Source organism: Oncorhynchus kisutch, linkage group LG3 (genome assembly GCF_002021735.2).
Source record: "Oncorhynchus kisutch isolate 150728-3 linkage group LG3, Okis_V2, whole genome shotgun sequence".
Classification (NCBI taxonomy): Eukaryota; Metazoa; Chordata; class Actinopteri; order Salmoniformes; family Salmonidae; genus Oncorhynchus; species Oncorhynchus kisutch.
The window spans coordinates 36,240,739-36,266,335 of record NC_034176.2 but is presented as its reverse complement, the minus strand read 5'-3'; positions in this window follow the sequence as shown (position 1 = coordinate 36,266,335).

The window sequence follows — 25,597 nt, the reverse complement described above, 5'->3', positions numbered from 1 at the left end:
TTTAAACATCATCCATTTAAGGGAATAAAAAATTCCGGAGCTCTCTTCGACAAGCTCACAGCAGCTAATTGGGCAGGCAGTTAAACGAGGCTGCTGCTACCCGTCACCTTCACTGCCACTTCTACCGTGGAACGAGATGATGAGAAAAAGAGGAGCAACTAAAGAGAGGAACACTACAGCATAGCAGCCAGTGAAGGGTATCTGGAGAAACTGTACAGTGGGAAATCTGCATTGCATAAAACAGAAAGCTTGATCAATGGATCCCTCAGTCACCTCGTTAATAACGACCGCCGCTTTTATTAGATGTGGGTGAAATATTTATGCCATTAATATTTCAGAGCTCCAGTAGAGGAATGAGAAAGAGAGGAAGGCAGAGGCGAGGAGAGGCAGTACAATCTCCAGATGCGTAGATGGGGAGCTAGCTAGCTAGCCTAGCACAGTTCTCTTAACCCTAAAGGCGCCAACAGGGGGCAATTCAATTTCTAAAACCTTTTTTTTGGGATCCTTCGGAGCATTTTGTCATAACATGATACTGTGACCACAAGATGGGGGGCTCATAATGCGACGAGCAAGTGGGATGGCGACCGACAGAGGTGGTCGCCTCGCTTCACGTTCTTAGGAAACTATGTATTATTTTGTTTATTTATGTATTATTTCTTACACTGTCACCCCCATCGAAATCTGAGCAAGGGTTGCCTTCCAGAGAGACATCAGAGATTGTAACGTTCTCTGTTTCACGGAAACATGGCTCACTCGGGATACGTTATCAGAGTCGGTACAGCCACCCGGTTTCTTCACGCATCGCGCCGACAGTAACAAACATCTCTCTGGTAAGAAGAAGGGCGGGGGTGTATGCCTTATGATTAACAAATCGTGGTGTGATCATAACAACATACAGGAACTCAAGTCCTTTTGTTCACCTGACCTATAATTCCTTACAATCAAATGTCGACCGCATTATCAACCAAGAGAATTCTCTCAGATTATAATCACAGCCGTGTATATCCCCCAAGCAGACACCTTGACGGCCCTGAAAGAACTTAATTGGACTCTATATAAACTGGAAACAACATATCCTGAGGCTGCATTTATTGTAGCTAGGGATTTTAAAAAGGCTAATCTGACAACAAGGCTCCCTAAATTTTATCAGCATATCGAATGAGCGACACGGGCTGGCAAAACCCTGGATCATTGTTAATCTAACTTCTGCGACACATACAAATCCCTCCCCCACCCTCCTTTCAGAAAATCTGACCACGACTCCATTTTGTTGCTCCCAGCCTATAGACAGAAACTAAAACAGGAAACGCCCGTGCTCAGGTCTGTTCAACACTGTTCCGACCAATCTGATTCCACGCTTCAAGATTGCTTCGATCACGTGGACTGGGATATGTTCCGGATAGCCTCAGACAACAACATTGATGTATACGCTGATTCGGTGAGTGAGTTTATTAGCAAGTGCATCGGTGATGTTGTAACCACGGTGACTATTAAAACCATCCCCAACCAGAAACCGTGGCTTGATGGCAGCATTTGCGCAAAACTGAAAGCGCGAACCACTGCTTTAAATCATGGCAAGGCGACCGGAAACATGACCGAATGCAAACAGTGTAGCCATTCCCTCCGTAAGGCAATCAAACAAGCTAAGTGTCAGTATAGAGACAAAGTAGAGTCGCAATTCAATGGCTCAGACACAAGACGTATGTGTCAGGGTCTACAGTCAATCACGGATTACAAAAAGAAAACCAGCCCCGTTGCGGACACCGACATCTTGCTCCCAGACAAAAAAAGGAACAATGGGGGCCACCATTGTTCCTGTTACCAAGAATGCAAAGGTAACTGAACTAAACGACTATCGCCCCATGGCCTTCACCTTCACAGAAACATTACTGTGCAGCCGTATTCATTGATCTGGCCAAGGCTTTCGACTCTGTCAATCACCACATCCTCATCGGCAGACTCGACAGCCTTGGTTTCTCAAATGATTGCCTCGCCTGGTTCACCAACTACTTCTCTGATAGAGTTCAGTGTGTCAAATCGGAGGGTCTGCTGTCCGGACCTCTGGCAGTCTCTATGGAGTGCCACAGGGTTCAATTCTTGGACCGACTCTCTTCTCTGTATACATCAATGAGGTCACTCTTGCTGCTGGTGAGTCTCTGATCCACCTCTACGCAGACGACACCATTCTGTATACTTCTGGCCCTTCTTTGGACACTTGTTAACAACCCTCCAGGCAAGCTTCAATGCCATACAACTCTCCTTCCGTGGCCTCCAATTGCTCTTAAATACAAGTAAAACTAAATGCATGCTCTTCAACCGATCGCTACCTGCACCGACCCGCCTGTCCAACATCACTACTCTGGACGGCTCTGACTTAGAATACGTGGACAACTACAAATACTTAGGTGTCTGGTTAGACTGTAAACTCTCCTTCCAGACCCATATCAAACATCTCCAATCCAAAGTTAAATCTAGAACTGGCTTCCTATTTCGCAACAAAGCATCCTTCACTCATGCTGCCAAACATACCCTTGTAAAACCGACCATCCTACCAATCCTCGACTTTGGTGATGTCATTTACAAAATAGCCTCCAATACCCTACTCAACAAATTGGATGCAGTCTATCACAGTGCAATCCGTTTTGTCACCAAAGCCCCATATACTACCCACCATTGCGACCTGTACGCTCTCGTTGGCTGGCCCTCGCTTCATACTCGTCGCCAAACCCACTGGCTCCATGTCATCTACAAGACCCTGCTAGGTAAAGTCCCCCCTTATCTCAGCTTGCTGGTCACCATAGCATATCCCACCTGTAGCACACGCTCCGGCAGGTATATCTCTCTAGTCACCCCCAAAACCAATTCTTTCTTTGGCCGCCTCTCCTTCCAGTTCTCTGCTGCCAATGACTGGAACGAACTACAAAAATCTCTGAAACTGGAAACACTTATCTCCCTCACTAGCTTTAAGCACCAACTGTCAGAGCAGCTCACAGATTACTGCACCTGTACATAGCCCACCTATAATTTAGCCCAAACAACTACCTCTTTCCCAACTGTATTTTATTTATTTTGCTCCTTTGCACCCCATTATTTTTATTTCTACTTTGCACATTCTTCCATTGCAAAACTACCATTCCAGTGTTTTACTTGCTATATTGTATTTACTTTGCCACCATGGCCTTTTTTGCCTTTACCTCCCTTCTCACCTCATTTGCTCACATTGTATATAGACTTGTTTATACTGTATTATTGACTGTATGTTTGTTTTACTCCATGTGTAACTCTGTGTCATTGTATCTGTCGAACTGCTTTGCTTTATCTTGGCCAGGTCGCAATTGTAAATGAGTACTTGTTCTCAACTTGCCTACCTGGTTAAATAAAGGTGAAATAAATCAATAGAAACTTACGTCATCATGAAGTGCTTTGAGAGACTAGTCAAGGATCATATCACCTCCATCCTACCTGACACCCTAGAACCACTTCTTTCCTCACTTTGGGGAGAATACAGTGCCACTGACACAGCCCACTACCAAAACCTGTGGACTCTTCTTCACCGCAGCCAACGTGAGTAAAACATTTAAGCGTGTTAACCCTCGCAAGGCTGCTGGCCCAGACGGCATCCTTAGCTGGGTCCTCAGAGCATGGGCAGACCAGCTGACTGGTGTGTTTATGGACATATTCAATCAATCCCTATCCCAGTCTGCTGTTCCCACATGCTTCATGTTGGTTTTTGAGTTCGGCCTAGTATGGTTCTCAATCAGAGGCAGCTGTCAATTGTTGTCCCTGATTGAGAATCATACTTAGGTAGCCTCGGTGTCACTTTTGGTTTGTGGGTGTTTGTTTCCGTTTGGGCCACACAGTACTGTTTTGGTATTTTGTAAATTCACGGCATCGTTTATTGTTTTGATTCAGTGTTCAGTGTTTTAATTAAAATCATCATGAACACTTACCATGCTGCGTTTTGGTCCGATCCTTCTTACACCGACGACATCCGTTCCAGTTGTGTTTCTGTGAAACCCCGAGGCCTGAGAAATTGGCAATTGAGCTAATCGGGTATATAACAGTGCTACCTAAGATGGACACCGATATGGGTAATATAGGTGATTTGAACACCGGTGCTACCTAAGATGGACACCGATATGGGTAATATAGGCTATTTGAACACCGGTGCTACCTAAGATGGACACCGATATGGGTAATATAGGCTATTTGAACACCAGTGCTACCTAAGATGGACACCGATATGGGTAATATAGGTGATTTGAACACCGGTGCTACCTAAGATGGACACTGATATGGGTAATATAGGTGATTTGAACATCGGTGCTACCTAAGATGGACACCGATATGGGTAATATAGGCTATTTGAACACCAGTGCTACCTAAGATGGACACCGATATGGGTAATATAGGTGATTTGAACACCGGTGCTACCTAAGATGGACACCGATATGGGTAATATAGGCGATTTGAACACCGGTGCTACCTAAGATGGACACCGATATGGGTAATATAGGTGATTTGAACACCGGTGCTACCTAAGATGGACACCGATATGGGTAATATAGGTGATTTGAACACCGGTGCTACCTAAGATGGACACCGATATGGGTAATATAGGCTATTTGAACACCAGTGCTACCTAAGATGGACACCGATATGGGTAATATAGGTGATTTGAACACCGGTGCTACCTAAGATGGACACCGATATGGGTAATATAGGCGATTTGAACACCGGTGCTACCTAAGATGGACACCGATATGGGTAATATAGGCGATTTGAACACCGGTGCTACCTAAGATGGACACCGATATGGGTAATATAGGCTATTTGAACACCGGTGCTACCTAAGATGGACACCGATATGGGTAATATAGGTGATTTGAACACCAGTGCTACCTAAGATGGACACCGATATGGGTAATATAGGCTATTTGAACACCAGTGCTACCTAAGATGGACACCGATATGGGTAATATAGGCTATTTGAACACCAGTGCTACCTAAGATGGACACCGATATGGGTCATATAGGCTATTTGAACACCAGTGCTACCTAAGATGGACACCGATAGGGGTAATATAGGCTATTTGAACACCAGTGCTACCTAAGATGGACACCGATATGGGTAATATAGGTGATTTGAACACCGGTGCTACCTAAGATGGACACCGATATGGGTAATATAGGCAATTTGAACACCGGTGCTACCTAAGATGGACACCGATATGGGTAATATAGGCGATTTGAACACCGGTGCTACCTAAGATGGACACCGATATGGGTAATATAGGTGATTTGAACACCAGTGCTACCTAAGATGGACACCGATATGGGTAATATAGGCTATTTGAACACCAGTGCTACCTAAGATGGACACCGATATGGGTAATATAGGTGATTTGAACACCGGTGCTACCTAAGATGGACACCGATATGGGTAATATAGGCGATTTGAACACCGGTGCTACCTAAGATGGACACCGATATGGGTAATATAGGCGATTTGAACACCGGTGCTACCTAAGATGGACACCGATATGGGTAATATAGGCTATTTGAACACCGGTGCTACCTAAGATGGACACCGATATGGGTAATATAGGTGATTTGAACACCAGTGCTACCTAAGATGGACACCGATATGGGTAATATAGGCTATTTGAACACCAGTGCTACCTAAGATGGACACCGATATGGGTCATATAGGCTATTTGAACACCAGTGCTACCTAAGATGGACACCGATAGGGGTAATATAGGCTATTTGAACACCAGTGCTACCTAAGATGGACACCGATATGGGTAATATAGGTGATTTGAACACCGGTGCTACCTAAGATGGACACCGATATGGGTAATATAGGCAATTTGAACACCGGTGCTACCTAAGATGGACACCGATATGGGTAATATAGGCGATTTGAACACCGGTGCTACCTAAGATGGACACCGATATGGGTAATATAGGTGATTTGAACACCAGTGCTACCTAAGATGGACACCGATATGGGTAATATAGGCTATTTGAACACCAGTGCTACCTAAGATGGACACCGATATGGGTCATATAGGCTATTTGAACACCAGTGCTACCTAAGATGGACACCGATAGGGGTAATATAGGCTATTTGAACACCAGTGCTACCTAAGATGGACACCGATATGGGTAATATAGGTGATTTGAACACCGGTGCTACCTAAGATGGACACCGATATGGGTAATATAGGCAATTTGAACACCGGTGCTACCTAAGATGGACACCGATATGGGTAATATAGGCGATTTGAACACCGGTGCTACCTAAGATGGACACCGATATGGGTAATATAGGTGATTTGAACACCAGTGCTACCTAAGATGGACACCGATATGGGTAATATAGGCTATTTGAACACCAGTGCTACCTAAGATGGACACCGATATGGGTAATATAGGCTATTTGAACACCAGTGCTACCTAAGATGGACACCGATATGGGTCATATAGGCTATTTGAACACCAGTGCTACCTAAGATGGACACCGATAGGGGTAATATAGGCTATTTGAACACCGGTGCTACCTAAGATGGACACCGATATGGGTAATATAGGCTATTTGAACACCGGTGCTACCTAAGATGGACACCGATATGGGTAATATAGGCTATTTGAACACCAGTGCTACCTAAGATGGACACCGATATGGGTAATATAGGCTATTTGAACACCAGTGCTACCTAAGATGGACACCGATATGGGTAATATAGGCTATTTGAACACCGGTGCTACCTAAGATGGACACCGATATGGGTAATATAGGCTATTTGAACACCAGTGCTACCTAAGATGGACACCGATATGGGTAATATAGGCTATTTGAACACCAGTGCTACCTAAGATGGACACCGATATGGGTCATATAGGCTATTTGAACACCAGTGCTACCTAAGATGGACACCGATAGGGGTAATATAGGCTATTTGAACACCAGTGCTACCTAAGATGGACACCGATATGGGTAATATAGGTGATTTGAACACCGGTGCTACCTAAGATGGACACCGATATGGGTAATATAGGCAATTTGAACACCGGTGCTACCTAAGATGGACACCGATATGGGTAATATAGGCGATTTGAACACCGGTGCTACCTAAGATGGACACCGATATGGGTAATATAGGTGATTTGAACACCAGTGCTACCTAAGATGGACACCGATATGGGTAATATAGGCTATTTGAACACCAGTGCTACCTAAGATGGACACCGATATGGGTAATATAGGCTATTTGAACACCAGTGCTACCTAAGATGGACACCGATATGGGTCATATAGGCTATTTGAACACCAGTGCTACCTAAGATGGACACCGATAGGGGTAATATAGGCTATTTGAACACCGGTGCTACCTAAGATGGACACCGATATGGGTAATATAGGCTATTTGAACACCGGTGCTACCTAAGATGGACACCGATATGGGTAATATAGGCTATTTGAACACCAGTGCTACCTAAGATGGACACCGATATGGGTAATATAGGCTATTTGAACACCAGTGCTACCTAAGATGGACACCGATATGGGTAATATAGGCTATTTGAACACCGGTGCTACCTAAGATGGACACCGATATGGGTAATATAGGCGATTTGAACACCGGTGCCATCAGACATTTTGCACTAACTCTGGGACACTATGGGCTTTCAACTCAGGGCCAGTTGCATCTGAAAGATGACTCTCGACTTGGAATAGAGACAATCGCTGGAACCTAAATATGTATTTATATTTTTTGATATAAGGGCTAAATCTGGGGTGGCTCCATATCTATATATTTTCAGGGTACGTACAGTGCCTAGTAAAAGCCTACACACACCGTATCACGACTCAGGACATGACCAAGATGCAGACACAGGAGACGGATAGTACAGTTCTCAATCATTTATTAGAGCACGTGGCAAAGGGCAGGCCTAGGACAGGCAGAGGTTCATAATCAGGTCAGAGTCAGGCAGGTACAGGATCAGGGCAGGCAGAGGTTCATAATCAGGTCAGAGTCAGGCAGGTACAGGATGGCAGGCAGGCTCAGGGTCAGGGCAGGCAGAGGTTCGTAAACAGGTCAGAGGCAGGCAGGTACAGGATCAGGGCAGGCAGAGGTTCGTAAACAGGTCAGAGGCAGGCAGGCTCGGGGTCAGGGCAGGCAGAGGTTCGTAAACAGGTCAGAGTCAGGCAGGTACAGGATGGCAGGCAGGCTCGGGGTCAGGGCAGGCAGAGGTTCGTAAACAGGTCAGAGGCAGGCAGGCTCGGGGTCAGGGCAGGCAGAGGTTCGTAAACAGGTCAGAGGCAGGCAGGCTCGGGGTCAGGGCAGGCAGAGGTTCGTAAACAGGTCAGAGGCAGGCAGGCTCGGGGTCAGGGCAGGCAGAGGTTCGTAAACAGGTCAGAGGCAGGCAGGCTCGGGGTCAGGGCAGGCAGAGGTTCGTAAACAGGTCAGAGGCAGGCAGGCTCAGGGTCAGGGCAGGCAGAGGTTCGTAAACAGGTCAGAGGCAGGCAGGCTCGGGGTCAGGGCAGGCAGAGGTTCGTAAACAGGTCAGAGGCAGGCAGGCTCGGGGTCAGGGCAGGCAGAGGTTCGTAAACAGGTCAGAGGCAGGCAGGCTCGGGGTCAGGGCAGGCAGAGGTTCGTAAACAGGTCAGAGTCAGGCAGGCTCGGGGTCAGGGCAGGCAGAGGTTCGTAAACAGGTCAGAGGCAGGCAGGCTCGGGGTCAGGGCAGGCAGAGGTTCGTAAACAGGTCAGAGGCAGGCAGGCTCGGGGTCAGGGCAGGCAGAATGGTCAGAACCGGGAAAACTAGGAAACAAACACTTTCGAAACAGGACAAGATGAACTGGCAACAGACACACAGGGAACACAAGTATAAATGCTCAGGGAGGGGGGTGGAGACAAGCACAAAGACAGCTGAAACCGATCAGGTGAAACCGACCTGGCCATGCTGCTGTTCCAGTTTCAACTGACCTGAGCCCTAGGACCATGCCCCAGGACTACCTGACATGATGACTCCTTGCTGTCCCCAGTCTACCTGGCCATGCTGCTGCTCCAGTTTCAACTTCCACCTGACTGTGCTGCTGCTCTAGTTTCAACTGTTCTGCCTTATTATTATTCGACCATGCTGGTCATTTATGAACATTGAACATCTTGACCATGTTCTGTTATAATCTCCACCCGGCACAGCCAGAAGAGGACTGGCCACCCCACATAGCCTGGTTCCTCTCTAGGTTTCTTCCTAGGTATTGGCCTTTCTAGGGAGTTTTTCCTAGCCACTGTGCTTCTCCACCTGCATTGCTTGCTGTTTGGGGTTTTAGGCTGGGTTTCTGTACAGCACTTTGAGATATCAGCTGATGTACGAAGGGCTATATAAATAAATTTGATTTGATTTGATTTGAGGTAGTGACACCCCTTACACAGTCTTCACATTTTGCTGCCTTAACATTACATCTAAAAAGGATTACATAGGAATTGATTTCCTACCCATCTGCTAATTCAACAGCACATTTTCAAAGTAAAAGAAAACGATAGAACACTTTCCAAATCATATGCTTATTCTGGAGAATTTAAACCGCTTACTTATGTTGCAAAAGGTTAATGAAGTTTAAAGTGTTACTGCTTGACAGCGTCTCTATGCGATCAACAACAATTTGGCACGATTAAGCAAAGATATGTTGGTGCTTTAGGGTTAATAACCTCCCTTGCTACACTCAACTACCGTCGAATATAGTAACCATCCCGAGGTATAGAGAGGTCGAAAAGCCCCAGCTGGATCCAAAGCTTATTATCTCCATCTGCTTACTTTATCTTCTGGTATAGTATAAGGCTCAGAGCAAGGCCTCTATGGGTGAATGCATAATAAAGTCCAATCAGGTGCGGTCAGGGCAATGGTGGGTCCATGGCCACTCTTACCATGCCAGTCCTCCACCTTGGCTGTGGGACCCTCCCTCCCTCCCCTGGCCCTGACTCTGACCTCAGCTCCTGACCGCTTCAGCACACTCAGCCTCCCTGGAGCTCTGCCCAGACCCTGGAATAGTCCTCTCTGTCTGGACTCACTCTCTTTCTCCTCTCTTTTTTCCCTTTCTCTCTCCCTCTCTCTTCTCTCTCTCTCTCTTTCTTCTCTGCAATTCTCTCTCTTTCTTTCTTTCTCTCTCTCTCTCTATACTCTCCCTCTCTTGATTTCTTTGCACTCTTTTGTCCCTCTCTCTCTCGCTCTCTTCTTTCCTCCATTTCTCATGTTGTCTTTCTTTCTCCTTTCTTCTGAAAGTACGAACTATCAGTCCTGCTTGGGTATGAATCATCAAGGGCACATGTAGACATCAGCCCGCCACTTTCTTCCTTCCCCTTTTATTTCTTCCCATTTCCCTCTCTCGTTGCTCCACTGGGTGTGACAGTCCCGCCTGACATTCTGTGACACACTCCACATCTCTCCCTGAGAGATGAGCTGACGTGTGTATGAATTAAGGTCTGCGTGTGTGTGTGTGTGCGTTTGCGTGTGTGTGTATGTGTGTGTATAAGAAAATAATCTTGCAGCAACAGGAAATGTGAATTATTGTGTGGATTACAATTAATGGACATGTTTGTTGGGGTTGACACATGTTTTGTTAGGGCAAATCGAGGCTGACATTTTTAAGTGGATTACTAACTTTAGAAGCCTTTTTAAATCTCGATTACACTACAAGTTAGCATTTCCTGCCGTGCAGGGTATTTCCTGCAACAACAGGGTGATCAAATTAAGATCCTATACCTGTATGTTTATGTGTGTTTTGACAAAAACACCCAACCCCTACACACACACACACACACACACACACACACATTGGTGGCACCAGCGCTGCAGGCAGGTTTAATTCCCCTGCTAGATGGTAAACCTGATAGTGTACATTATATACCAGATATTAGAAAGACACAGGCAGCCTTTACTACAGTCCCAGACGGTTCCATTTTCACCAATTAGATTTACCAACAGTATCAAGGCTTAAATCTGTTGTTGAGTCCCTTACATCCATGCTGTTCATCATTGAATTAGTCAAGGTCTATACTGTAACTCCAAGCCCAATTTACTGTTATAGCCTCCACTGTATCTTACAACTAATACAGTGTCTCTCTCTCTGTGCCCCAGGTATCTCTGTCTTTCCTCCACTCCTCTGTTTTCTGCACAAACTCCTCTCCCTCTCTGTGCCTCACCCCCTCCTCCAACTCCCTCTATACTTAATCAGGTAGAATTCGTACAACAGGAATTCATTGATTATTTGACCAGGAAAAAAAACAAATGGACCAATTAATCTAAGGTAGGCGGGATAGTAGACCTGCTAGAAGAACTGCCCTGTTCTACACGGCTCCATTACAGCCTAGCATCTCCGGAGGGAGAACACTCCAAGTCATCAGGCCTGGAACTGGAAGCTATAAAATAATGGCCATACAATAATATGGTACTACCGAGGCCCTCTGAGAGCACTGCTGCTGTTTGTTCCAGAGTTATTACCCCAAATATGGAATGAACTTTCTCCACTAGAGAGGAACACCTCCCTGGTTGAAATAATCAACTGTGACGCTGAAGAGGTCCCGGGTCTGGATAATTATTACATTAGAAACAGCAGATAGCTGTAAATAATAGTTACAACATTATAGTTATTGTCGTCATCGCTACCGCCATCTTCGTCTTCATCCTCATCATCAATCATCATCAATTCTCATCATCATCATCGTCATTATCATAATTATCGTCATCATCAATCATCACCTTTGTCTTCCTCATCATCAATCGTCATCATCATCCTCATCATCTTCATCTTCAGTTCTAGTATCTTCACCATCCTCATCATCTTCATGTTCAGTTCTATTATCTTCATGGAATATAACATCGTAGAAAACAAAAGGTTATCGACCACAAAATACGGACATTAATACTCCCCAAAACATTTAGAGCACTGTAGCATTGTCATCAGCAGCAACAACAAGAAATACCAAGATCATAATCATCATCATTTTAATCTTCATCATCATCATCATCATGGTTCTGTATGAAATCAATAGAGTGGGTAGGGCCAGTGAGCAGCTAATTCAACAGAGAGGCTGTACATTACCCAAAGTGGATCAATTTCAGGAGTGCTTGGCTGATGTTTTATTACATCTCATAAGCCCAAGGTCAGCTGAAGAAGATGAAGTACCCTGTGCCTTCCATTCAGCACAGGCCTAATTTATCACCCTCATTCCCCCACTACACCCTTTCTTCCACTGGGGGATGCAGGCAGCACCACCGCACAGGGGATGGGGCTGCATGGAGCTGGCTCACCCTGAACACAGCACGCCACAGGGCTATCCACAGGCCCATGCCAACAGCAGGACACTCCCATGGGTGTAGGGGAAAAGGAGGGCATTTGTAGGGTGGTGTGTGGGGGAGAGTGAGGGGGGTTAAGATAGGAAGAAAGTAAATGTGTGTGTGTGTGTGCGCGTGTGTATGTGTCTGCAGTGCATGACACATACACAACATTTGTGTGGAACAGATGAAGAGAGTGAAAATGAGAGAGAGAGAGAGAGAGAGAGAGAGAGAGAGAGAGAGAGAGAGAGAGAGAGAGAGCAACTTGGCATGATGCCATCACTTTTTGAAGGTCATTATGTTCATCTGTTAAGTAGAGTCTTAGATTATTACTCCGAACATCATCATGAATATTATTGTCACTGCTACGTTGTGCAACGTAATTGCTTGTAGCCCCTGCTGGTAAATGACTAAACAACAGGTGAGGACATTTTCCAGGAATGACTTACTACTCTCCCTTCTCCACTTGCCCTATGACTCACACACACTCACTCACTCACTCACGCATGCACGCACACACACACCATACGAGTCCAGCAGGCCTGATTAGCCCAAACCTGAACTGATAGCCCCCAGGATCAGAGGGTTTAATTCTAACAAGACTAGAGATGCAGGGGGCATAAACACACAACACACACACACACACACACACACACACACACACACACACACACACACACACACACACACACACACACACACACACACACACACACACACACACACACACACACACACACACACACCTCTCACCTTCACCTCCCCCTCCCTCCCTCCCTCCCTCCCTCCCTCGTTCCATCGTACCTTCTCTCCCTCTCAGATCCAGCCTCTCCTGTCTCTCTCAGCACCTCAGGCACTGGCCTTCCTTTTTGTCCTGGTTCTTCTGAGGTTTCCTCTGTGTACACTTTCTCTCAGGCAGGCCGGCTCTGTGCTCAGACTATTTGAAGGTGAAGGGACTGACTGCAACAGTGCAACAGCAGTGTGCCTGCCTGCCTAGTTGTGTGGCGCCTGGGCTCATACAGATGAAGCTTATCTATGCAATAGTACAGTCTCATCAGCCCTGAGTAATTAGAATTCAGAGATATCTTCCAACCAAGGAGCTTTAAAGAACCTCCTATATATAGATAGAGGAAGAGTGTCTAATTAAGAGCTCATTCTTCTCTCAGTCAGATTGTGTCTTCTTTCTCATTCTTTCCAATTAGGACACCCCTGCCCTTTTCTGTTTCATGTGTGCTGGGATTTCAGAGCAGAGGAAAAGTGTGAAGAGACTTTCAAAAAGACCAAGGAGTGCCCGAGCAGGGACAAGGACAACATCTGTGCCCGTCTGTGAGAGGGAGAAGAGTGTGTCAAAAAGAGAAAGAGGGAGAAATCGGGTGAGAGACACAGAGAGAGGCAGAGGGGGAGGGAGAGAGAGAAAAATGGAGAGAGAGAGAAAGAGAGAGAGAGGGGGGGGGGGAGAGAGAGAGAGAGAGAGGGAGAGAGAGAGAGAGCAGGAGAGAGAGAGTGGGAGAGAGAGAGAGAGAGGGAGAGATTATGTGTGTGTGTTTGAGCTACATCTCAAACTGACATTCACCCACACACGCACACACACACACACAATAACACACACCCACACAGCTTAATTACCTGGCCCCCTGAGCCCTATGCGGACAGTCTGTCAGTAGAATCTTCTCGCAATCCTCCACACCCACCCTGAAACAACAGCTGCACTGTACTATACAGACATTAACAGCACCACCACCAACTATACAGATAGTTACTTCACCACCTAGCTATACAGACACTAGTAACACTAACACTACCATACACTGATACTAAGCAGCAACACCAGCACAACACCTCGACACAAAATAACACCAAAATATCTCCCAATATAAAATAACATCAATACTACACCATAGAAATACAACAACAGCCAACACCCCCCGAACAAAAACACAACAACAATAGGCAAACAACACCTACCTAAATACAAACACCACTGATACAAGACTACCTCAACACAAAACAGCACTGATACAACACTACCTAAATACAAAACACCACTGATACAACACTACCTAAATACAAAACACCACTGATACAACACTACCTAAATACAAAACACCACTGATACAACACTACCTCAATACAAAACAGCACTGATACAACACTACCTCAATACAAAACAGCACTGATACAACACTACCTCAATACAAAACACCACTGATACAACACTACCTCAATACAAAACACCACTGATACAACACTACCTCAATACAAAACACCACTGATACAACACTACCTCAATACAAAACACCACTGATACAACACTACCTCAATACAAAACACCACTGATACAACACTACCTCAATACAAAACACCACTGATACAACACTACCTCAATACAAAACACCAACAATACAACACTACCTCAATACAAAACACCACTGATACAACACTACCTCAATACAAAACAACACTGATACAACACTACCTCAATACAAAACAGCACTGATAAAACACTACCTCAATACAAAACAGCACTGATACAACACTACCTCAATACAAAACAGCACTGATACAACACTACCGCAATACAAAACACCACTGATACAACAACACCTCAATACAAAACAGCACTGATACAACACTACCTCAATACAAAACAGCACTGATACAACACTACCTCAATACAAAACAGCACTGATACAACACTACCGCAATACAAAACACCACTGATACAACAACACCTCAATACAAAACACCAGTGATACAACACTACCTCAATACAAAACACCAACAATACAACACCACCTCAATACAAGACACCACTGATACAACACTACCTCAATAGAAAACAGCACTGATACAACACTACCTCAATACAAAACAGCACTGATACAACACTACCTCAATACAAAACACCACTGATACAACACTACCTCAATACAATACACCACTGATACAACAGCACCTCAATACAAAACACCACTGATACAACACTACCTCAGTACAAAACACCACTGATTCAACACCACCTCAATACAAAACACCACTGATACAACACCACATCAACACAAGACACCACTGATACAACACCAGTTCAATAAAAAGCACCACTGATACAACACTACCTCAACACAAAACACCACTGATACAACACTACCTCAATACAAAACACCACTGATACAACACTACCTCAATACAATACACCACTGATACAACAGCACCTCAATACAAAACACCACTGATACAACACTACCTCAGTACAAAACACCACTGATTCAACACCACCTCAATACAAAACACCACTGACACAACACTATTTCAACACAAAACACCACTAATACAACACCAGTTCAATAAAAAGCACCACTGATACAACACTACCTCAACACAAAACACCACTGATACAACACTACCTCAATACAAAACACCACAGATACAACACGGCAGGGTAGCCTAGTGGTTAGAGCGTTGGACTAGTAACCGGAAGGTTGCGAGTTCAAACCCCCGAGCTAACAAGGTACAAATCTGTCGTTCTGCCCCTGAACAGGCAGTTAACCCACTGTTCCCAGGCCGTCATTGAAAATAAGAATTTGTTCTTAACTGACTTGCCTGGTTAAATAAAGGTCAAATAAAATAAAATAAAACACCACTGATACTACCTCAATACAAAATAACTTCATCAAACAGAACTTCAAACTTTGTTCAACATCAGGACAGCAGTAATCTTGCTAACAAGGCTGCAATCCTAGATAACGTTGTTAGTTAAACATCACTATTATTACAGGATCCGCTCAAAGACCTTCAGTGAATTAGAACTGAACCACTATTACTGCATCATCATTCAGTCAAAGGCAGAGGATGTAGGCCATCATTGAATGACAGCGTCATTTCTTTAAGCCTCATAGTTTACCCTTGCTGCCCTGACAGGCTTTGGTAAAAGTAGACCTCTAGTGTTGTTTTCCTTGGAACAAAGTCTAATGACAAGATTTAATATGATCCCTAGATTTAGAACGAAGGGTCTGGCACTGCCTGGACTGGTAGCCTACTGTAGTTCAGTTCAAGAGCAGAAAGTGAAGTTTTGGCCTCAATTTCAAACTCCAGGCTGCGTAGAGGCTCCACTCCCATAGGGCTCTGGTAAAAAGTAGAGCACTATATTGGGAATAGGGTGCCATTTGGGATGCACAACAGCTATAAAGAGTCAAGCTGCCGATGTGACAGTGTTCCATTTCAGGGATGCTGGTTTCATTCTTATGTGCTGACCGTGTTTGCGTTCTAAAGTGCTTTGAATTCGTCCCACTCGAGGCATCTTGGAGGGAGTGAACCGCTTGGCCTTTCCCACGAGAGCAATGTCCCCTCTCATTCGGCCCGCAGCCAGCCAGCCACCAATCACTGCTCAGCTGTTGCATCACTTCCTGAGAAGGAGAAGGAGTCAGGGTCATGTGACAAAGCAGGGGCTGCTGGGGATGATGTCATTGTCGTTGATAGAACAATGAGGACACAGTTTGGAAGTGAAACAGCCGGCGGCGAACGGGTGAAACCAAAATGTTCTGAAATGAAATGCACAAATCCTGTCCAACCCCACTCACCCCTCCTCACCCCTCCTCACTCCTCCTCACCCCTCCTCACCCCTCCTCACTCCTCCTCACCCCTCCTCACCCCTCCTCACTCCTCCTCACCCCTCCTCACTCCTCCTCACCCCTCCTCACCTCTCCTCACCCCTCCTCACTCCTCCTCACCCCTCCTCACTCCTCCTCACCCCTCCTCACCCCTCCTCACTCCTCCTCACCCCTCCTCACTCCTCCTCCCCCCTCCTCCCCCCTCCTCACCCCTCCTCACTCCTCCTCACCCCTCCTCACTCCTCCTCACCCCTCCTCACTCCTCCCTACCCCTCCTCACCCCTCCTCACTCCTCCTCACCCCTCCTCACCCCTCCTCACCCCTCCTCACCACTCCTCACCCCTCCTCACTCCTCCTCACTCCTCCCTCCCCTGCCTTTATTCTGTGCTATGATCCGAACTGGAGCTGCATTGAGCTGTACCGTGTTTGCATGTGTTGGAGAGTACTGAATGTGAGAGAGTCACAGGCAGCAAATAACTGGTTGCTCAAACAAATTAAACTATTTCAGTTTTAAAGCAGCGATTCTCTCCCTTTCAAGAGAGTCAAGAGAGGGAAGGAGAGAAAAGCGGTAGTGTAGTGGTGGTATAATGACACCATGAGGGTGAGATGGTAAGTGCTGTAATCAGTGAAGCTGTAATTGACACACACACTCCCTCGGACCTCAAACAACCCCGGTCACGTCTTCACCACCATGATGATCGACACCCACACAGCCGCCAACACATCAGAGAGAGAGAGAGACAAATGCTGTTATTCAGCTCACTGAGTTCATGTACAGCTAATAAATATTTAGAGTACACACCTTGCCCAGACAGCAGTAAGCAAAGAGGGCGTTGAAGCGGACTAGCAGAGAGGCTCCAGGTGGACTTTAATGAACATTAAGAGAACTTGAAGATCTGCCCAAGCTCCGGGTGTCAGTCAGAAGGGCTTATTTTGTGTCACTAGTACTCGGAGTGGTAACAGGGAGGGGGGAGCGGGGTACACTCTGACTCTCCATCTCCCAGCTGCTTAATTTATGCAGCATCTTGCAGTGCTTCTGAGCTGAATAGCAGGCACGGATGGAATTTGAATTGAAGGGAGTTAGAAGGGTTTGATGTCACAGCATTCTATTCTGTTCAGGTCTGTTCTAAGCCAGGGAAGGGCTCTGTGTGCTGTGTCTGTGTGTGTGCGTGTGTGAGTGGAAGCGAGCGTGCGTACGTGTGTGTGTAAATACAGACAGCGGCTCCAATTCCAGGACGCAGTGACATATGTCTATGTGCTGATCTCTCTCTGTGCTCCTCTAATTCCTCTGGGGAGTCACGGCGCCCCTCACATCTTTTACCTTGGCTTTCAGAGGCTCAACCTGACACCTCAGGAGATACCCCTTTCCACCCCTCCCCTCCCTCCCGCTGTCCTCCTTTGCCATTCCCACACACTCCCTCACTCCTACCATCCCTCTTTCCTCTCCCCTCTTTCCTCCCTCTCTCCCTCCCTCTCTCCCTCCTTCCCTCTTCCCATCCTGCAGAATTCCAGATACAGTGTCTGTACTTCTGTTCTGAACATCGCTTCATTTCTGGTTTCTCTTCTTTTTTTAACTTCTGAAGCAATTTGAGAAAAGATGCTTGCTCAAGGGCTACAGTGGCAGAGCCTCTCTTTGATATACTGTCTGCCTTATGAGCTGTCAGGACACAGAGCAGCAATCGAATGGGAGCGCCAAGGCAAGGAGGGACGGAAGGAGGGAGGGAGGGAAAAGAAGCTGAACCAAGTGGCATGCTTCCAAGCGAGTTAGCGTTGAGCGTTGACACTAATTACCTAGGCCATAATTAGAGCTAGGTCTCACAAACAGGAACATGTTTTCATCCCATCCCCCACTCCACCTATCCCTCTCTCCATCCCTACTCCGCCTCCACTTTGGGTGAATCCGCAGTCATTCATGTTCCCCTCTTTTGGTTTCTTTCTGCCTGTTGAACATGAACAGGAAGAATTTTTCAGGGTAAATCCCCCTGCCCCTCTATTTTAGGTGACTTTGTACACATCCACCTTTTCCGCTTCCTTGCCTTTTCTCCTCCTCTTCTTTTCTTCTTCTCTTCTTTTCTTTCTGCCTGTCGAACATGAACGTGAAGGCTGTTCCCTTTTCAGGAAAAATCCCCTGTACCACTCCATTTTAGGTGAATCATCACTCATTCACCTTCCCCCCCAACCTGGTATCATAGACTAGACGTAACATAGTAAATGTAAATCTGGGTACCAAAATTAGTATGATATGTTATGTTTGATATGGTAACATAAGACAGAATGTATAATGAGAAAGTCTAGCAACCCAAAGATTGCGTGTTTGAATCTCTTCATGGACAACTTTAGAATTTGAGCCAATTAGCTACTTTGCAACTACTTACACATTTTTTGTTACATTGCAACTACTTAGCATGTAAGCTAACCCTTCCTCTAACCTCTAACTTCTAAACTTAACCCTAACCTTCTCCCCTAGCCTAGCTAATGTTAGTCACCTAGCTAACGTTAGCGTTAGCCACCTAGCTAATGTTAGCCACAACAAATTGGAATTTGTAACATATAATATGTTTCATAAAGCGTAACATATTGTACGAATTGCAATTCGTAGTAGATCATACAAATGAATACATACCATACGAAACCCAACGTATACTAATTGGAGTGTCCTGGATTGACCTTTACCCTGTTACGTCTAACCCTCTTCCTCTCATCCCTCATATTCTCCTTTGCTTTTCTTCTCCCCGGCTGTCGAACATGAAAGCGAGGGGCTTTTCACTTTTCAGCAGAGAATCTATGCTCTACTTTTGTCTGACTGGGAGTAAACTCAGAGGAGGAAGACAGTAGGTACAAAAGTAGGACAGATGTACCCTATTTCTTGTTCCTCTCCAATTCCAATGATTATATTTCTCTGACTGCAATCGCTTTCACGATGAGTGGTCATGATTTCATCTCCTCTAATAATGCCAAGGATAACTATATCACAAAGAGCACTTCCAGGGAGGAAATATTGTAATCCAGGGTGCATATTGTGTTATTATTTCACTGTCAGTCCTGGTTTGATGCAATCATCAATCATGTTGGCGCTCATAAACACTGTTCAAATCCGAGAGGTGATATATTTGTTCGAAAATTAGATTCTGGCACAGAGTCATTCATCAAATCTTCCTCTCATATATGCTACACCCATGGCACAAGGCAGATGCCAGGTTCACAGTCGGGTCCATGTGCTTGAATACATGAGCCTGGAGCCAGAAGTTTTCTTCTATTCTATTTTTTGAAGAATACCAAATGGGATTCGGTTTCAAAGAGCAACATTTGTTTAAATTGGATTCTGAGCCCTTTGCTGCTGAGTTCGAGGCCAAGCGTCAAAGCGTGAAGGCATCGATAGCGTCTGCTTGGTCTGTGTGACAGACAGTATGACAGGTGAGGGGGGACTGGTGTGTGCGTAGGGGTGGGGAGGGGCTGTGGGGGGGGGGCAGTCGATGCAGTCAATGGCACTTCAGATGAAGGGAGGAACGCTATGGAGGGGAAACAACTCAGATATTACAATTGACGGCATGTCAAATCAAGTCACATATAAAACTGTGGGATTAGAAATGTATCACATGAATAGATGAGGCTGGTACGAATATATATTTTTCTCATTACACAAGTCACATACAGAGCACTGCACATATTAGCATAGAAATATGTCATACCATATGCATAGACTCTGCAGCGAATTACAAGAATCTGTGTGTGCGTGTTTTGGACAGATACACAGAGAACAGCTTTGTTGTCCACTATCCTCCTCCTCCTTCCTCCCCTCCCCTCCCCTCCCCTCCCCTCCCCTCTCCTCCCCTCTCCTCCCCTCCCCTCCCCTCCCCTCCTCCATGTATCAGAAGATCTCCCGTCCAGGGCTGCTTGGGGCCGTTGGGAGACGGAGAAGAGAGGAGTGGGAGTAGCGTGCGTTAGTCCGTCTGGCCACATACGTGAATCAAGGCGTGAAGAGGACCAATGTGTGCTCTGCGTACATGAACTCGTGTGTGTATGTGATAGAGAAAGAAGTGCGTCACAGACAGTCACAACGTTGCACATCCCCCACCAACCAGTCAGTCAGATCAATGGAGCAGATAGTGGATGGTGGGGCCATGGGCAGTACTAAGGGAGAGACGGAAACAGCCAGGCCAGGTTTATTCAATTGAGTTTAAACAGAAAAGAATGAGTCAGAGTTGGCCTGCTGTTTGTTAGTTCATGTGCGTGTTTGGAGAAGAGGACAGAGATGAGTATCATAGAGGGAGTTTATGTTGCTACTTCCTGACAGTGCTGATGTGGCCCCAGCTAGATGGATGGATTGATGGGGGGCTGGCTGATTGGCTGGCTGACTGGCTGGCTGGCTGACTGGCAGACTGGCAGACTGGCTGTCTGGCTGACTGGCAGACTGGCTGGCTGGCTGGCTGACAGGCAGACCTGCCTTCTGGACATGAGGCTGGTCATCTGAGGTCTCACACAGCAGAGCACTGCCATCATGTGGTCACATTTAGAACTGCTTCTGAAATATGATCCACATCACTACACCTTCAATGATGCAACTGACACAGTAGATGGCGATAGTTCACTGCTACATTACTCATTAACTCCGAGCACCAGTTAGCAGCAGGGGAGCTCATGGAGTTCAGTAAATTAGTTCAAAATCCGCCAAGCTTTGCAATTCAGCCAACAGCTGTTCGTTTCATTAATAAATGTTTACATTTCCAGAATATGAATTCAAATGGACACATTTTTCAATCATAAAACTCAAATATTAAAACAAGCTTTGCCCAATGGTAGGCCCACAGATCCATATTTGGCCAAGCAACATGACTTCCTGTTATTATTTGATACATTATAGTTAGCAACAGTGTCTCTTTATGTTGAGAGGAGAGGGATTGAGCTGTCTGGGTATTGAACCGTCTGGGACAACCACAGAGGCTAGTCGATCAGTTGTCACTTGTCACTGGTGCTTTGTATCCTTCCAATTACCCAGCTAAATATGTTAGATAGAATATAAACACACAATTGGACATTTCCCAGGGTTTGTTTGACACCCCACAAACAGGTAGTTCTTACATATTCACTATCATCTTTTTCGACCCCTGCAATGTGTTTGAACCAACCAATGTTCATTTTTTGATTTGTCTTCACTCCTGCTGTCTCCTAATACGAGAAAAACATCAAGACATTGTCAACAGCTCCTTTGATAAAAACAGACACCCCGCCTGGTAACCAATAGCAACTGCGTTCCACTAGCCAATAAGAAACCCATTTGAAATAGATAGATGAAGAGCGCAGAAGAAAAAAAACATATGATGGATTCCCACGTCAGCTCACATTCAGAGGTGCTCTAAGGGTACAGTCTTGGTATCTTCATCAATGTACAACAAAAACATTGTTCTACATCAAAACATTTTCTTCTGACATCCTTTATGTTTTTGATATCCTTCTGAAATTACAGCGAGCTCCAAAAGTATTGGGACAGTGACACATTTTTGGTTGTTTTAGCACTGCATTCCACTACTTTGGATTTGAAATGACACAATGACTATTACGATCAAGTACAGGCTGTCAGCTTTAATGTGGGGGTATTTTCATCCATATTGGGTGAACCGTTTAGAAATTACAGAACTTCTTGTACGTAGTCTCCCCATTTTACGGAACCAAAAGTATTGGGACGAATTCACTTATATGTGTATTCAAGTAGTCAAAAATGTGTCTAATATTCCTAGCATGCAATGATGACATCAAGCGTATGACTCTACAAACTTGTTGGATGCATTTGCTGTTTGTTTCAGTTGTGTTTCTGATTATTTTGTGCCCAATAGAAATGAATGGTAAATCATGTATTGTGTCATTTTGGTCACTTTTATCGCAAATAAGAATCGAATATGTTTCTTAACACTTCTACATTAACTTGGATGTTACCATGATTATGGATAGTCCTGAATTAATCGTGAAAGTATCATACCGAAATATCATACCCCAAAAAACATGCTAACCTCTCACCATTACAATAACATGGGAGGTTAGCATGTTTTGAGGGGTATGATATTTGTAGGTCTGTAACATTCTCTCATCATTATTCATGATTCATTCAGGATTATCCATAATCATGGTAGCATCCACATGTAGAAGTGTTTAGAAACATATTCTATTCTTATTTACTGACTTCAAAATGACACATTTCCCATTCATTTCTATTGGGCAGAAAATGATCAGAAACACTACCAAAACAAACAGCAAATGCATCCAACTAGTTTGCCGAGTCATAAGCTTGATGCAATCATTGCTGGGTAGGAATATGGAACACAATACTAAACTCAATTTGTCCCAATACTTTTGGTCCCCTAAAATGGGGGGAAAATGTACACATTTCTAAACGCTTCACCTGATACAAAAATACACTCAAATGAAAGTTGACAGTCTACACTTTAACATCATAGTCATTGTATAATTTAATGTCCAAAGTGCCGGAGTACAGAGCCAAAAGAACAGTAAATGTGTCACTTTCCCAATACTTTTGGAGGTCACTGTATATTTTATTAGCGAAAAAGCCAGAAAGGATCTGAAGATGAATCTGTTTTTCCCATTCCACCTAACTGTTTCATTTTGGCATTGGCCATCATTACCTAAGTATTCAGGTAGTGTCAGGTTACGCCTATCTGTCAGTCTGTCCAGTGGTGTGGAGTGTACAGGCCTCCTTCACACATCCAAGACTGGGTCTTGAGTCTGACGCCCTGGCCAGCAATCTGTCACCACTAGCTGGGCTCATTACCCCGACCCTTACCCTGTCCCCTGGTAGGACAGACAGAGCTGCCATTCTGCTGCCAACACATCAGCCAACACAGACAGATGTTCATTAGACAGATCGTTCATTAAACAAATGTTTATCAGACAGATGTTCCCCCTCCCAATCTATTTGAAAATCTAACAATTATCATAGATGGGCCCTGTCTATTTAGCCACTCTGTTGTGGCTTCCCATGTCACTTCTGACATTCACCGCGTCCCAAATGGCACCCTTTTCCCTATATAGTGCATAGGGCCCTACAAAAGGGAGCACGGGTGCCATTTCAGAAGCACTCATCTATCATCACAGATGTGCCCCTGTTTAGCCACTTTGTTGTGGCATCTCATGTCTCTTCTAACATTGCAACTGCAGTCACTCTGTATGAGTCGCACTAGCTAAGAGGGGGATGAGGGACACCAGGATGAATGTTGAAGACACATATGGCTTGCAAAACTATTCAGACCCCTTGGATTTACAAAGTGGGAATCAAATGGATTTAATTCTCATGTTTTGTCCACAATCTACACAGAATACGTGGTAATGTCAGTGGAAGAAAAAGTATGTACATTTTTTACGAAAAAAAAAAAAATCCTAACTGAAATATTGTTGTTGCGTAAGTATTCAGCCTCTTTTTTTTTTTAGGAAAGCCTAAATTAGTTCAGGAGTACCATTTGGCTTAACAAATTACATAATAAGTTACATGGACTCACTCTGTGCAAAATAATGCGGGTTGACATGATTTTTGAATGACTAACCGTTCCTCTGTCCCCCATACATAAAACATCTGTAAGGTCCCTCAGTCAAGTATTGAATTTCAAGCACAGATTCAACTACAAAGACCAGGGAGCTTTTGGAATTCCTCATAAAGAAGGACAGTGATTGGTGGATGGGTAACAATAACAAATCAGACATTGAATATCTCTTTAAGCATGGTCAAGTTAATAATTATGCTGTGGATTTTGTATTAAACCACACAGACACATGAACGATAGACATCCTTCTGAACTGAGCTGCAGCTCAGGAATGAAACTGCTCAGGGATGTTACAATGTGGCTGTTACTGCCCCCAACGCTTTAACCACTGGGCTACCTGCCGCTCCCTATTAAACAGAGTAATTAAAATAACATTTTAACATTTAAAATTTAAAAAGGCCTTGAGGGTAGTGCAGTGGTCTAAGGCACTGCATCGCAGTGCTAACTGTGCCACCAGAGGCGCACAATTGGCCCAGCGTCGTCCGGGTTAGGGAGGGTTTGGCCGGCAGGGATATCCTTGTCTCATCGCACGCTAGTGTCTCCTGTGGCTGGCCTGGCACAGTGCACTCTGACCAGGTCGCTAGGTGCACGGTGTTTCCTCCGACACATTGGTGCGGCTGGGTTGGATGCACGCTGTGTTAAGAAGCAGTGCGGCTTGGTTGTTTTGTGTTTCGGAGGATGCATGACTATTGACCTTCATCTCTCCCGAGTCCGTACGGGAGTTGCAGCGATGAGACAAGACAGTAACTACTAACAATTGGATAAAATGAAAAAGGGGGTAAAAAATAAAATAAAATAAAAAAACGATACATTTTTTTAACCCACTTTGTAACACATTAATGGTAAGAAATCCAAGGGGACTGAATCCTTTTGTAAAGCACTGTATGTTTAAATGATCTGTCTGTGATCACTTGTTGCCTTATCAGACAGGGATCGAAGCTATATCAGCTGTTGCTGTATAATAAGCGTACAATCTACAGAATTATGATTTTGAAGTTGACACAAGCCAACGTTTCAGTGAGATGTAAAAGAAAAAAACATCTGTTAGATCTGAATGTCGTTGGCTACCAATGGTATGGTGGCACCTCTAAATCTGCGTGT